This window comes from Leptodactylus fuscus, chromosome 2 (genome assembly GCF_031893055.1).
Source record: "Leptodactylus fuscus isolate aLepFus1 chromosome 2, aLepFus1.hap2, whole genome shotgun sequence".
NCBI lineage: Eukaryota > Metazoa > Chordata > Amphibia > Anura > Leptodactylidae > Leptodactylus > Leptodactylus fuscus.
In genome coordinates this window covers 89,477,460-89,490,055 of record NC_134266.1, presented here as the reverse complement: position 1 = coordinate 89,490,055, position 12,596 = coordinate 89,477,460, and the positions used below count along the sequence as shown (strand labels likewise).

General features: G+C 47.7%; 1 protein-coding gene across 4 annotated transcripts in view; it reads right to left on the bottom strand.

The window, feature by feature from the left end:
* The window catches only part of NFASC (neurofascin), a 116,932-nt gene extending 110,320 nt beyond the window's left edge, over positions 1 to 6,612 (bottom strand). For all 4 annotated transcript variants that reach the window (XM_075264103.1, XM_075264105.1, XM_075264104.1 and 1 more), the window contains exon 1: positions 6,271 to 6,612. The gene's annotated coding sequence lies outside the window, so the exon portion shown is untranslated. The remainder of the gene's footprint in view (positions 1 to 6,270) is intronic.
* Positions 6,613 to 12,596: the final 5,984 nt, after the last annotated feature.

The window sequence follows — 12,596 nt, the reverse complement described above, 5'->3', positions numbered from 1 at the left end:
GATACTGTGGTTATTAAACCAGCTATTGGTACTTTCGGCAGTTTGGGCAGGTGCCAAGTCCTATTAGAAAATGGAAATTCCATCTCCAAAAATCTTGTGTGCAGAGGGAAGCATAAAGTGCTCTAGAACTTCCTGGTAGACGACTGCGCTGACTTTGGTCTTGATAAAACACATTGGACCTACACCAGCAGATGACATGGCTCCCCAAACCATCAGTGATTGTGGGAACTTCACACTAGACCTCAAGCAGCTTGGATTGTGTACAGCGGCCTCTCCACTATTCCTCTAGACTCTGGGACCGCGATTTTCAAATAAAATGCTAAATTTGCCTTCTTCTGATAAAAACACCTTTGACCGCTGAACAACAATCCAGTTCTTTCTCTCATTGGCTCAGGTAAGACGCTTCTAGCCTTGTCTATTGGCTAATGTCCTGGATACATCTGTGCACTGACTCCAGCAGCAGTACACTCCTTATGACTCGCCCCCCAATCCTATCAAGGCTTCGGTTATCCCAGTTGCTTTTGCACCTTTTGCTACCACACTTTCCTTCCACTCAACTTTCCATTAATATACTTTAAGACAGCACTCTGTGAACAGCCAGCTTCTTTCGCAATGAACTTTTGTGGCTTGCACTACTTGTGGAGTGAGTCAATAACTGCCTTCTGGACATCTGTGAAGTCAGCAGTCTTCCCCATGATTGTGTCGCCTACTGAACCAAACTAACGGACCTTTTTAAATGCTTAGAAAGCCTTTGCAGAAGTTTTGGGTTAATTATTCTAATTTTCTGAGCTAATGACTTTTGGGTTTTCCTTGGCTTACCATAATCATCAACATTAACAGAAATAAACACTTGAAAAAGTTCACTCTGTTTGTAATGACTCAATATAATGTATGGGTTTCACTTTTCCAATTGAATTACTTAAGAAAAATAACTTTTTGATGATTTTCTAATTTATTGAGATGCATTTGTAACAAATATATTTGGGATTCGGAGTGTCCTAAATACTGTGAAAAGTACGGTAAGTGAATAGCTTTTTTTTTTTTTTTTACCCAATGTATGATTACCTAGACATTAGGTAAAAAGGTGAAAACTGATTCAGCAATTTTAAATTTTACTTTCAGAGTTTTTATGACAATACGAGGTGAACCAATTTTCCCTATACATGCAACAGATGAGGCAAATAAGCAATATTGGAAAATTGAATCACTAGTTTTAATAAACTTCAATGGTGCCATGCCTATCCCCTTATAAAAATACATTTTGTGGCACATAGAGATTTCTACTCTGTCCATTGAAAGCCATATATAAGAATGAGATTTCCCTGGATAACACTGTTTCCTCTGTCTTGGGAAACACCACACACAATTATATGGGCCACAATATGGTTCCTTGCTGGGTATCTTCTTAGGCTTAGTTCACACGGGGGGGGGGGGGGGGCATACGGGCAGATTTTGGCCATATTCTGACGTGGGAAGCCACGTCAGAATATGGCCAAACTACGCCTGCCATGACTTCCAACAATCGCAGCACTCCAGTCCGGCATAGGCCCAAATGAATGGGCCTAGTCCGGAGCGTGTTGCCACCGCGGCTGGATCAGCTGTGGATTCCGCCTGAAGAAAGGGCAGCTCGCTTCTTTTTTTCCGCTAGCGGAAAAAAACGCTAGTGGTCTCCATAGACCACCATTGTGAGGGGGCGGATTATGACATGGATTCTGCGCCATAATCCGCCCCCTCTGTGCCCATGTGAACGGGGCCTTATGGGTCAAAATGCAGACAATTATGTGCATGAGGTTTACGTCAAGCAGGTATGTAAAGACTACTGCCAAAGAGGACTCCATCACTTACTGAGCAGTCTACAACATAATGGCTCAATTGTCAGATCAACGCTAATGATTCACACCTAGACTTAGACTTGTACACCCAGCTACAGAAAGGTATAGGTATTGTAAACAGGCAGATGGTAAAGTGGTAGAGGGCAGGTATCTTCCACTGAGGTGGTTGGTATCTACAAGGTGACTAGCTGGAGTATGGGAACAGAAGTTAGGTATTGTTGTAAATCCAGGCCGATACTCCAGTCCTGGTTTTGCTGGCTGACCCAAGTGTTCAGCTATTAAAGCACTGAGGTTGACCATGGGAAGGAGGGGGTCTTCATCTCTTGTAGGAGAAACCTGTTAGACACACTGCCTTATGTGTCTGGAGAAACAGCCCAAACAAATCCCTTGGTGTGTTGGTGAGAAAAACCTTGGAGATTTACTTTCTTGTACCCTGAAGTAAGGACTGCTTATGTTATTCTGATTTATCCTTGTGCTGGAGAAAGCTATTGTGAGTTATCCTTTTGCTGAAGAAAGCCATTTTGTTTTATTTACTGCTGGACTGTCTGAACTGTTACCAATAAACCTACAAGTGTGAGCTGAACACCCTTGCCTCCGTCTGATTGTCCCAGCAACTTACCTTCTCTGAAGGTCCCGCATTTACAGTATATAACTCATTGAAATGGGAAATTGGCCATAAATGGAAATACATGTATAGCCATAAATGTAGTAAAAACCTTACTTTATCTATAAAGTGCCAAATTTACTACCATTACAATCTATTTGAATGGGACAAGACCACTGCACTGTACTCTGTTCCTATTCATGAATGGGATGAAGTGGGGATCAGGCCATGCCAAGCAGCATAGAAGTCAGATAGTCAATAGTAAAGCCATTGGGGGTGAATTAATAATCTGCCCTTTTTTACCTTTATTTTTTTGCAAGTGAGCCTTTTTTAAGTCTAGTTTTACGGTGGTGTCTATTTATGATGTAGGCGCACCTCCTCCGTAAACATTGTGCATGTTAGGCCAGATGTGCCTTTCTAAGTTGTGTGCACTTTGCCTCTTTTTTGTTGAAAAAAAAGTACAATGACCCCTTTTTAATACGGTCTTACCTGATGGGATTTTTTACGATAGTACTGAAGTACATTTGGACCTTTTTTGCCCCTTTTTAAAAAGATGCAAGTCATAAATACAGTGTGAAAAGGATCTCCATTTAGCCTACATCCTCTTTTCCCAACACACAGCAAAAAATAGCAACGGCAGCATAATGTCTGGGACAAAAGGCACAAATGCTTCATAAAGTGCAGGGCAGAAAAAGACACAATTTACATAAAAAAGCACATGTAGCTTAATAAATGAGAAGAACATCCCCTAAAAGAGCACTAATCCCTACAGATGTTCTCCCATCAGCACCATCAAATTTCCTAGTGACCGTTCCTCATTGCTGTTATAGGAAAATATTCATCTAGTTATTATCATAAGAACTAAAAACACCACAAAATGGTCAATGAAACATTATTGTACCCCAATACAATAAAAGCAGCACCAACCAAGCAGTCTGCACAGCTACTATGAGGCCTATTAGGGCTTCTGGTTGGCGTCATGCCTATTCCTCATAGTGCATGAACAGCAGTCCATTAGTGGGGTGAGAATATGTACCCCTAAAAGCCTTGGGGTACACAAGCAACCAGCCCTTCAACCTCAGGATAGGGGAGTATGGCTGTGTGATCCAGCACCAAGGTTAAGGTCCAGTTTCGTGCTCCCCTCCTCAAGGAGCGCCGCTTCATTACACATATGGATACATCCCATTTAAGAAATATCCATGGGTGGGTGAAGTTGAGGTTCACGTCTAGGAGAGGCCGCAGCCTTTTTTCTACCTTGGCAACCTAATGACTTTTACAATGTCATATAAAAGGGGAAGGGGGCACAGATTAACCTACTAAATGCCAGAGCAGCAGGGCACAGGCACCAGCTCAGAGGCAACCATGCAGCCTAGACATAGAGAAGGCACAAGACAGGACTCCAATGAGGAAGAGTTTGCAGGGACGAATACACAAAGGCACAGTGTGACAGAGAGACTGCGAGCTGGCCCTGACACAAAGAGGGGACAATGAGGCAGGTAGACATATATGGCTGGATATAGGAGGGTGGGTACATCCCCACAGCTTTCCCTCCCCGCACCCTGGAGCCGCAGTGCTGACCTGTCATATCTCCGGCTGCCGGCATATGGCATGGAGGAAGAAGATGCTGGGACGATGCAGGCAGCTCCTACACACTCGGGTGATGAGGCATGGAGTGGCTGGAGGCTAGCACTGGAGTGAAGGTGACTAGGACGAGCTGCTGGGCGGTCAGGGCTGTGTGACAGGCTGTCAGGGAGCTGTCTCTCTCTTCGTGCACCGCATTAGGGCAGAAACCAGCGTGCGCGTCCTCGAGTGCTGAACAGAGCGCGCCCCCGACTCACAATGCACGCTCCCCCCTCACTCCAGCTGTCCGGGCTGTGAGCGCGCTCTTGTGTGAATAGGTGACAGCGGAACAATGCAGAGAATAACCTACAGAACACAAGGCCATATGGTGAATGGGAATCCCAGCACACCCCTGCCATTGTATAGAGGAAATCCCAGAGCGAGAGGGGATTACCAGTCAGGTGGTCGTCCACTGAAGCCATCAATAAGCCTATCGGGAGATGCATTATCAATGCTCTTATGGCAGCTTCTGGTACAATTGTCCAAAATTGGATTTTCAAGCAGACCCCATATTTATCAAGCACTAGGTCACAGGTATATTTCTGCCAGTACACCAGAGAAACTGGCTCGTCTCTGACAACAAAGGTCAGAGCATTATTTTAAGTAAAATATTGGCTGTGCCCCTATTAACAAAGCGAGCTAGAGTGTTATCCGACAATGTGCCAGCCAGACAGTGCCGCCAATATTAATGTGAGCCGACGAGTGCCCCAATAATGTGCCAGCCAGAGTGTGCCCAATAATGTGCCAGCCAGACAGTGCCGCCAATATTAATGTGAGCCGACGTGTGCCCAATAATGTGCCAGCCAGAGTGTGCCCAATAATGTGACAGCCAGACAGTACCACCAATATTAATGTAAGCCGACGTGTGCCCCAATAATGTGCCAGCCAGACAGTGCCGCCAATATTAATGTGGGCCGACGTGTGCCCCAATAATGTGCCAGCCAGAGTGTGCCCAGTAATGTGACAGCCAGACAGTTCCACCAATATTAATGTGAGCCGGTGTGTGCCCCAATAATGTGCCAGCCAGACAGTTTCACCATTAACAATGCGAGCCAGCGTTTGACAGTGTGAGTCAGTGTGTGCCCAATAATGTGCCAGCCAGACAGTGCCGCCAATATTAATGTGAGCCGACGTGTGCCCCAATAATGTGCCAGCCAGAGTGTGCCCAGTACTGTGACAGCCAGACAGTGCCGCCAATATTAATGTGAGCCGACGTGTGCCCCAATAATGTGCCAGCCAGAGTGTGCCCAGTAATGTGACAGCCAGACAGTGCCACCAATATTAATGTGAGCCAGTGTGTGCCCCAATAATGTGTCAGCCAGACAGTTTCACCATTAACAATGCGAGCCAGCGTTTGACAGTGTGAGTCAGTGTGTCCCCAATAATGTGCCAGCCAGAGAGTGCCGCCAATATTAATGTGAGCCAACATGTGCCCCAATAATGTGCCAGCCAGAGTGTGCCCAGTAATGTGACAGACAGTGCCACCAATATTAATGTGAGCCGGTGTGTGCCCCAATAATGTGCCAGCCAGACAGTTTCACCATTAACAATGCGAGCCAGCATTTGACAGTGTGAGTCAGTGTGTGCCCCATTAATGTGCCAGCCAGAGTGTGTCCCACTAATGTGCCAGCCAGATAGTGCGCCATTAACAGTGTAAACCAGTGTGTGCCCCATTAATGTGCCAGCCAGAGTGTGTCCCACTAATGTGCCAGCCAGATAGTGCGCCATTAACAGTGTAAACCAGTGTGTGCCCCATTAATGTGCCAGCCAGAGTGTGTCCCACTAGTGTGCCAGCCAGATAGTGACCCATTAACAATGTGAGTCAGTGTGTGCCCCATTGACGGTGCAAGCTAGAATGTGTCCTAATGTTCCAGAGCGTTCCCCACTAACAGTACAAACCTAATGACTTTTACAATGTCATATAAAAGGGGAAGGGGGCACAGATTAACCTACTAAATGCCAGAGGAGCAGTGCACAGGCACCAGCTCAGAGGCAACCATGCAGCCTAGACATAGAGAAGGCACAAGACAGGACTCCAATGAGGAAGAGTTTGCAGGGACGAATACACAAAGGCACAGTGTGACAGAGAGGCTGCGAGCTGGCCCTGACACAAAGAGGGGACAATGAGGCAGGTAGACATATACGGCTGGATATAGGAGGGTGGGCACATCCCCACAGCTTTCCCTCCCCGCACCCTGGAGCCGCAGTGCTGACCTGTCATATCTCCGGCTGCCGGTCCCGATGTATTAGCGCAGGTGACTGCGCAATTCAGCTGCGGCTTCACCTTCCGCCGGGCTGGGTGAGGATGCCGGGATGATGCAGGAATGTGCTGGCAGGATGGGGCGCTGCAGTGGAGCACAAGCGGGATGGATGCGCTGCTCTATGCACTGGCAGGCTATGGCATGGAGGAAGAAGATGCTGGGACGATGCAGGCGGCTCCTACACACTCGGGTGATGAGGCATGGAGTGGCTGGAGGCTAGCACTGGAGCGGAGGTGACTAGGACGAGCTACTGGGCGGTCAGGGCTGTGTGACAGGCTGTCAAGGAGCTGTCTCTCTCTTCTGTAAGCCGGCTGGCTGCATACACTGGCTGGATATTGAGCGGCCCTGTGTCCAGGGTCGTGACTAGAGTGGAGTTGCCCCTGGTAGGTATAATGTCACGGGAAGGGGCGTGGCCTGTCAGAGGAGGGCGGAGTTTCTGCCATCACTGCTCTGTGCTGTATGGAGCAAGCCGGAGCCGAACACATGGAGCTGGAGAACAGAAAGCAGAGAGGATTGTCTTGTGGTAGTGGAGGATGGAAGGGGAGAGACAGGTTAGTTTTACATGAGACGGCATGTTGGATGAGGCTGAGGAGAGAGAGTGATGTAGTTACATGGGACTGCATGGTGGATGAGGCTGAGGGGAGAGAGTGATGTAGTTACATGGGACTGCATGGTGGATGAGGTTGAGGGGAGAGAGTGATGTAGTTACATGGGACTGCACGTTGGATGAGGCTGAGGAGAGACAGTGATGTAGTTACATGGGACTGCACGTCGGATGAGGCTGAGGAGAGGGAGTGATGTTGTTACATAGGACTGCATGTTGGATGAGGCTGAGGGAAGCGAGTGATGTAGTTACATGGGACTGCATGTTGGATGAGACTGAGGGGGGAGAGTGATGTAGTTACATGGGACTACATTTTGGATGAGGCTGAGGGGAGAGAGTGATGTAGTTACATGGGACTGCACATTGGATGAGGCTGAGGGAAGGAGTGATATAGTTACATGGGACTGCACGTTGGATAAGGCTGAGGGGAGAGAGTGATTTAGTTGCATGGGACTGCATGTTCGATGAGTCTGAGGAAAGCGAGTGATGTAGTTACATGGGACTGCATGTTGGGTGAGGCTGAGGGAAGCGAGTGATGTAGTTACATGGGACTGCACGTTGGATGAGGCTGAGGAGAGAGAGAGTGATGTTGTTACATAGGACTGCATGTTGGATGAGGCTGAGGGAAGCGAGTGATGTAGTTACATAGGACTGTATGTTGGATGAGGCTGAGGGAAGCGAGTGATGTTGTTATATGGGACTGCATGTTGAATGAGGCTGAGGGGAGAGAGTGATGTAGTTACATGGGACTGCATGTTGGATGAGGCTGAGGGGAGAGAGTGATGTAGTTACATGGGACTGCATTTTGGATGAGGCTGAGGGGAGAGAGTGATGTAGTTACATGGGACTGCATGTTGGATAAGGCTGAGGAGAGAGAGAGAGTGATGTAGTTACATGGGACTGCATGTTCGATGAGGCTGAGGGGAGCCAGTGATGTAGTTACATGGGACTGCACGTTGGATGAGGCTGAGGGAAGGAGTGATATAGTTACATGGGACTGCACATTGGATAAGGCTGAGGGGAGAAAGTGATTTAGTTGCATGGGACTGCATGTTCGATGAAGCTGAGGGAAGCGAGTGATGTAGTTACATGGGACTGCATGTTGGATGAGGCTGAGGGGAGAGAGTGATGTAGTTACATGGGACTGCACGTTGGATGAGGCTGAGGAGAGAACGTGATGTTGTTACATAGGACTGCATGTTGGATGAGGCTGAGGGAAGGATTGATGTAGTTACATGAGACTGCATGTTGGATGAGGCTGAGGGGAGAGAGTGATGTAGTTACATGGGAATGCATGTTGGATGAGGCTGAGGGGGGAGAGTGATGTAGTTACATGGGACTACATTTTGGATGAGGCTGAGGGGAGAGAGTGATGTAGTTACATGGGACTGCACATTGGATAAGGCTGAGGGAAGGAGTGATATAGTTACATGGGACTGCACGTTGGATAAGGCTGAGGGGAGAGAGTGATTTAGTTGCATGGGACTGCATGTTCGATGAGTCTGAGGAAAGCGAGTGATGTAGTTACATGGGACTGCATGTCGGGTGAGGCTGAGGAGAGACAGTGATGTAGTTACATGGGACTGCACGTCGGATGAGGCTGAGGAGAGGGAGTGATTTTGTTACATAGGACTGCATGTTGGATGAGGCTGAGGGAAGCGAGTGATGTAGTTACATGGGACTGCATGTTGGATGAGACTGAGGGGGGAGAGTGATGTAGTTACATGGGACTACATTTTGGATGAGGCTGAGGGGAGAGAGTGATGTAGTTACATGGGACTGCACATTGGATGAGGCTGAGGGAAGGAGTGATATAGTTACATGGGACTGCACGTTGGATAAGGCTGAGGGGAGAGAGTGATTTAGTTGCATGGGACTGCATGTTCGATGAGTCTGAGGAAAGCGAGTGATGTAGTTACATGGGACTGCATGTTGGGTGAGGCTGAGGGAAGCGAGTGATGTAGTTACATGGGACTGCACGTTGGATGAGGCTGAGGAGAGAGAGAGTGATGTTGTTACATAGGACTGCATGTTGGATGAGGCTGAGGGAAGCGAGTGATGTAGTTACATAGGACTGCATGTTGAATGAGGCTGAGGGGAGAGAGTGATGTAGTTACATGGGACTGCATGTTGGATGAGGCTGAGGGGAGAGAGTGATGTAGTTACATGGGACTGCATTTTGGATGAGGCTGAGGGGAGAGAGTGATGTAGTTACATGGGACTGCATGTTGGATAAGGCTGAGGAGAGAGAGAGAGTGATGTAGTTACATGGGACTGCATGTTCGATGAGGCTGAGGGGAGCCAGTGATGTAGTTACATGGGACTGCACGTTGGATGAGGCTGAGGGAAGGAGTGATATAGTTACATGGGACTGCACATTGGATAAGGCTGAGGGGAGAAAGTGATTTAGTTGCATGGGACTGCATGTTCGATGAAGCTGAGGGAAGCGAGTGATGTAGTTACATGGGACTGCATGTTGGATGAGGCTGAGGGGAGAGAGTGATGTAGTTACATGGGACTGCACGTTGGATGAGGCTGAGGAGAGAACGTGATGTTGTTACATAGGACTGCATGTTCGATGAGGCTGAGGGAAGCGAGTGATGTAGTTACATGGGACTGCATGTTGGATGAGGCTGAGGGGAGAGAGTGATGTAGTTACATAGGACTGCATGTTGGATGAGGCTGAGGGAAGGATTGATGTAGTTACATGAGACTGCATGTTGGATGAGGCTGAGGGGAGAGAGTGATGCTGTTACATAGGACTGCATGTTCGATGAAGCTGAGGGAAGCGAGTGATGTAGTTACATTGGACTGCATGTTGGATGAGGCTGAGGGGAGAGAGTGATGTAGTTACATGGGACTGCACGTTGGATGAGGCTGAGGAGAGAACGTGATTTTGTTACATAGGACTGCATGTTCGATGAGGCTGAGGGAAGCGAGTGATGTAGTTACATGGGACTGCATGTTGGATGAGGCTGAGGGGGGAGAGTGATGTACTTACATGGGACTGCACGTTTGATGAGGCTGAGGTGAGAGAGTGATGTAGTTACATTGGACTGCACGTTGGATGAGGCTGAGGGAAGGAGTGATATAGTTACATGGGACTGCATGTTCGATGAGGCTGAGGGAAGCGAGTGATGTAGTTACATGGGACTGCACGTTGGATGAGGCTGAGGGGAGAGAGTGATGTTGTTACATAGGACTGCATGTTGGATGAGGCTGAGGGGAGAGAGTGATGTAGTTACATGGGACTGCATGTTGGATGAGGCTGAGGGGAGCGAGTGATGTAGTTACATGGGACTGCATGTTGGATGAGGCTGAGGGAAGCGAGTGATGTAGTTACATGGGACTGCACGTTAAATGAGGCTGAGGGAAGCGAGTGATGTAGTTACATGGGACTGCATGTTGGATGAGACTGAGGGGAGAGAGTGATGTAGTTACATGGGGCTGCACGTTGGATGAAGCTGAGGAGAGAACGTGATGTTGTTACATAGGACTGCATGTTGGATGAGGCTGAGGGAAGGATTGATGTAGTTACATGAGACTGTATGTTGGATGAGGCTGAGGGGAGAGAGTGATGCTGTTACATAGGACTGCATGTTCGATGAAGCTGAGGGAAGCGAGTGATGTAGTTACATTGGACTGCATGTTGGATGAGGCTGAGGGGAGAGAGTGATGTAGTTACATGGGACTGCACGTTGGATGAGGCTGAGGAGAGAACGTGATTTTGTTACATAGGACTGCATGTTCGATGAGGCTGAGGGAAGCGAGTGATGTACTTACATGGGACTGCACGTTTGATGAGGCTGAGGTGAGAGAGTGATGTAGTTACATTGGACTGCACGTTGGATGAGGCTGAGGGAAGGAGTGATATAGTTACATGGGACTGCATGTTCGATGAGGCTGAGGGAAGCGAGTGATGTAGTTACATGGGACTGCACGTTGGATGAGGCTGAGGGGAGAGAGTGATGTTGTTACATAGGACTGCATGTTGGATGAGGCTGAGGGGAGAGAGTGATGTAGTTACATGGGACTGCATGTTGGATGAGGCTGAGGGGAGCGAGTGATGTAGTTACATGGGACTGCATGTTGGATGAGGCTGAGGGAAGCGAGTGATGTAGTTACATGGGACTGCACGTTAAATGAGGCTGAGGGAAGCGAGTGATGTAGTTACATGGGACTGCATGTTGGATGAGACTGAGGGGAGAGAGTGATGTAGTTACATGGGGCTGCACGTTGGATGAAGCTGAGGAGAGAACGTGATGTTGTTACATAGGACTGCATGTTGGATGAGGCTGAGGGAAGGATTGATGTAGTTACATGAGACTGTATGTTGGATGAGGCTGAGGGAAGAGAGTGATGTAGTTACATGGGACTGCATGTTGGATGAGGCTGAGGAGAGAGTGATGCTGTTACATAGGACTGCATGTTTGATGAAGCTGAGGGAAGCGAGTGATGTAGTTACTTTGGACTGCATGTTGGATGAGGCTGAGGGGAGAGAGTGATGTAGTTACATGGGACTGCACGTTGGATGAGGCTGAGAAGAGGACGTGATGTTGTTACATAGGACTGCATGTTCGATGAGGCTGAGGGAAGCGAGTGATGTAGTTACATTGGACTGCATGTTGGATGAGGCTGAGGGGAGAGAGTGATGTAGTTACATGAGACTGCATGTTGCATGAGGATGAGGGGGGAGAGTGATGTAGTTACATGGGATTACATTTTGGATGAGGTTGAGGGAAGAGAGTGATGTAGTTACATGGGACTGCAAGTTGGATGAGGCTGAGGAGAGAGAGTGATGTAGTTATATGGGACTGAACGTTGGATGAGGCTGAGGTAAGGAGTGATGTAATTGCATGGGACTGCATGTTGGATTGGTCCCCCTGACGAAGCCGTTGGGCGAAACGCGCGTCGGGGCGCGGTATGGGTGGTAGGTGCTTTATATTATAACTATGGTCTTAGGGTTGGTGCTTTACCTTCTATGTATATAATTTTCACATATGTCTCTCTGTTGTGCATTCTTACCTATGGGATATTTCTATCTGCTTTGGAACTGCCACACTTGCAACAACATGTGAACCCTTATTATCTGACTGTGATATACAGTGTTGGCCAAAAGTACTGGCACCCCTGCAATTCTGTCAGATAATACTCATTTTCTTCCAGAAAATGATTGCAATCTCAAATTCTTTGGTATTATTATCTTCATTGAATTTGTCTTCAATGGAAAACCACAAAAAGAATTGTCAAAAAGCCAAATTGGATATAATTCCACACCAAACATAAAAAAGGGGGTGGACAAAAGTATTGACATTGTTTGAAAATCATGTGATGCTTCTCTAATTTGTGTAATTAACAGCACCTGTTACTTATCTGAGGCACCTAACAGGTGGTGGCAATAACTAAATCACACTTACAGCCAGTTGAAATGGATTAAAGTGGACTCAACCTCTGTCTTGTGTCCTTGTGTGTACCACATTGAGCATGGAGAAAAGAAAAAAGTCCAAAGAACTGTCTGAGGACTTGAGAAGCAAAATTGTCAGGAAGCATGAGCAATCTCAAGGCTACAAGTCCATCTCCAAAGACCTGAATGTTCCTGTGTCTACCGTGCGCAGTGTCATCAAGAAGTTTAAAGCCCATGGCACTGTGGCTAACCTCCCTAGATGTGGACGGAA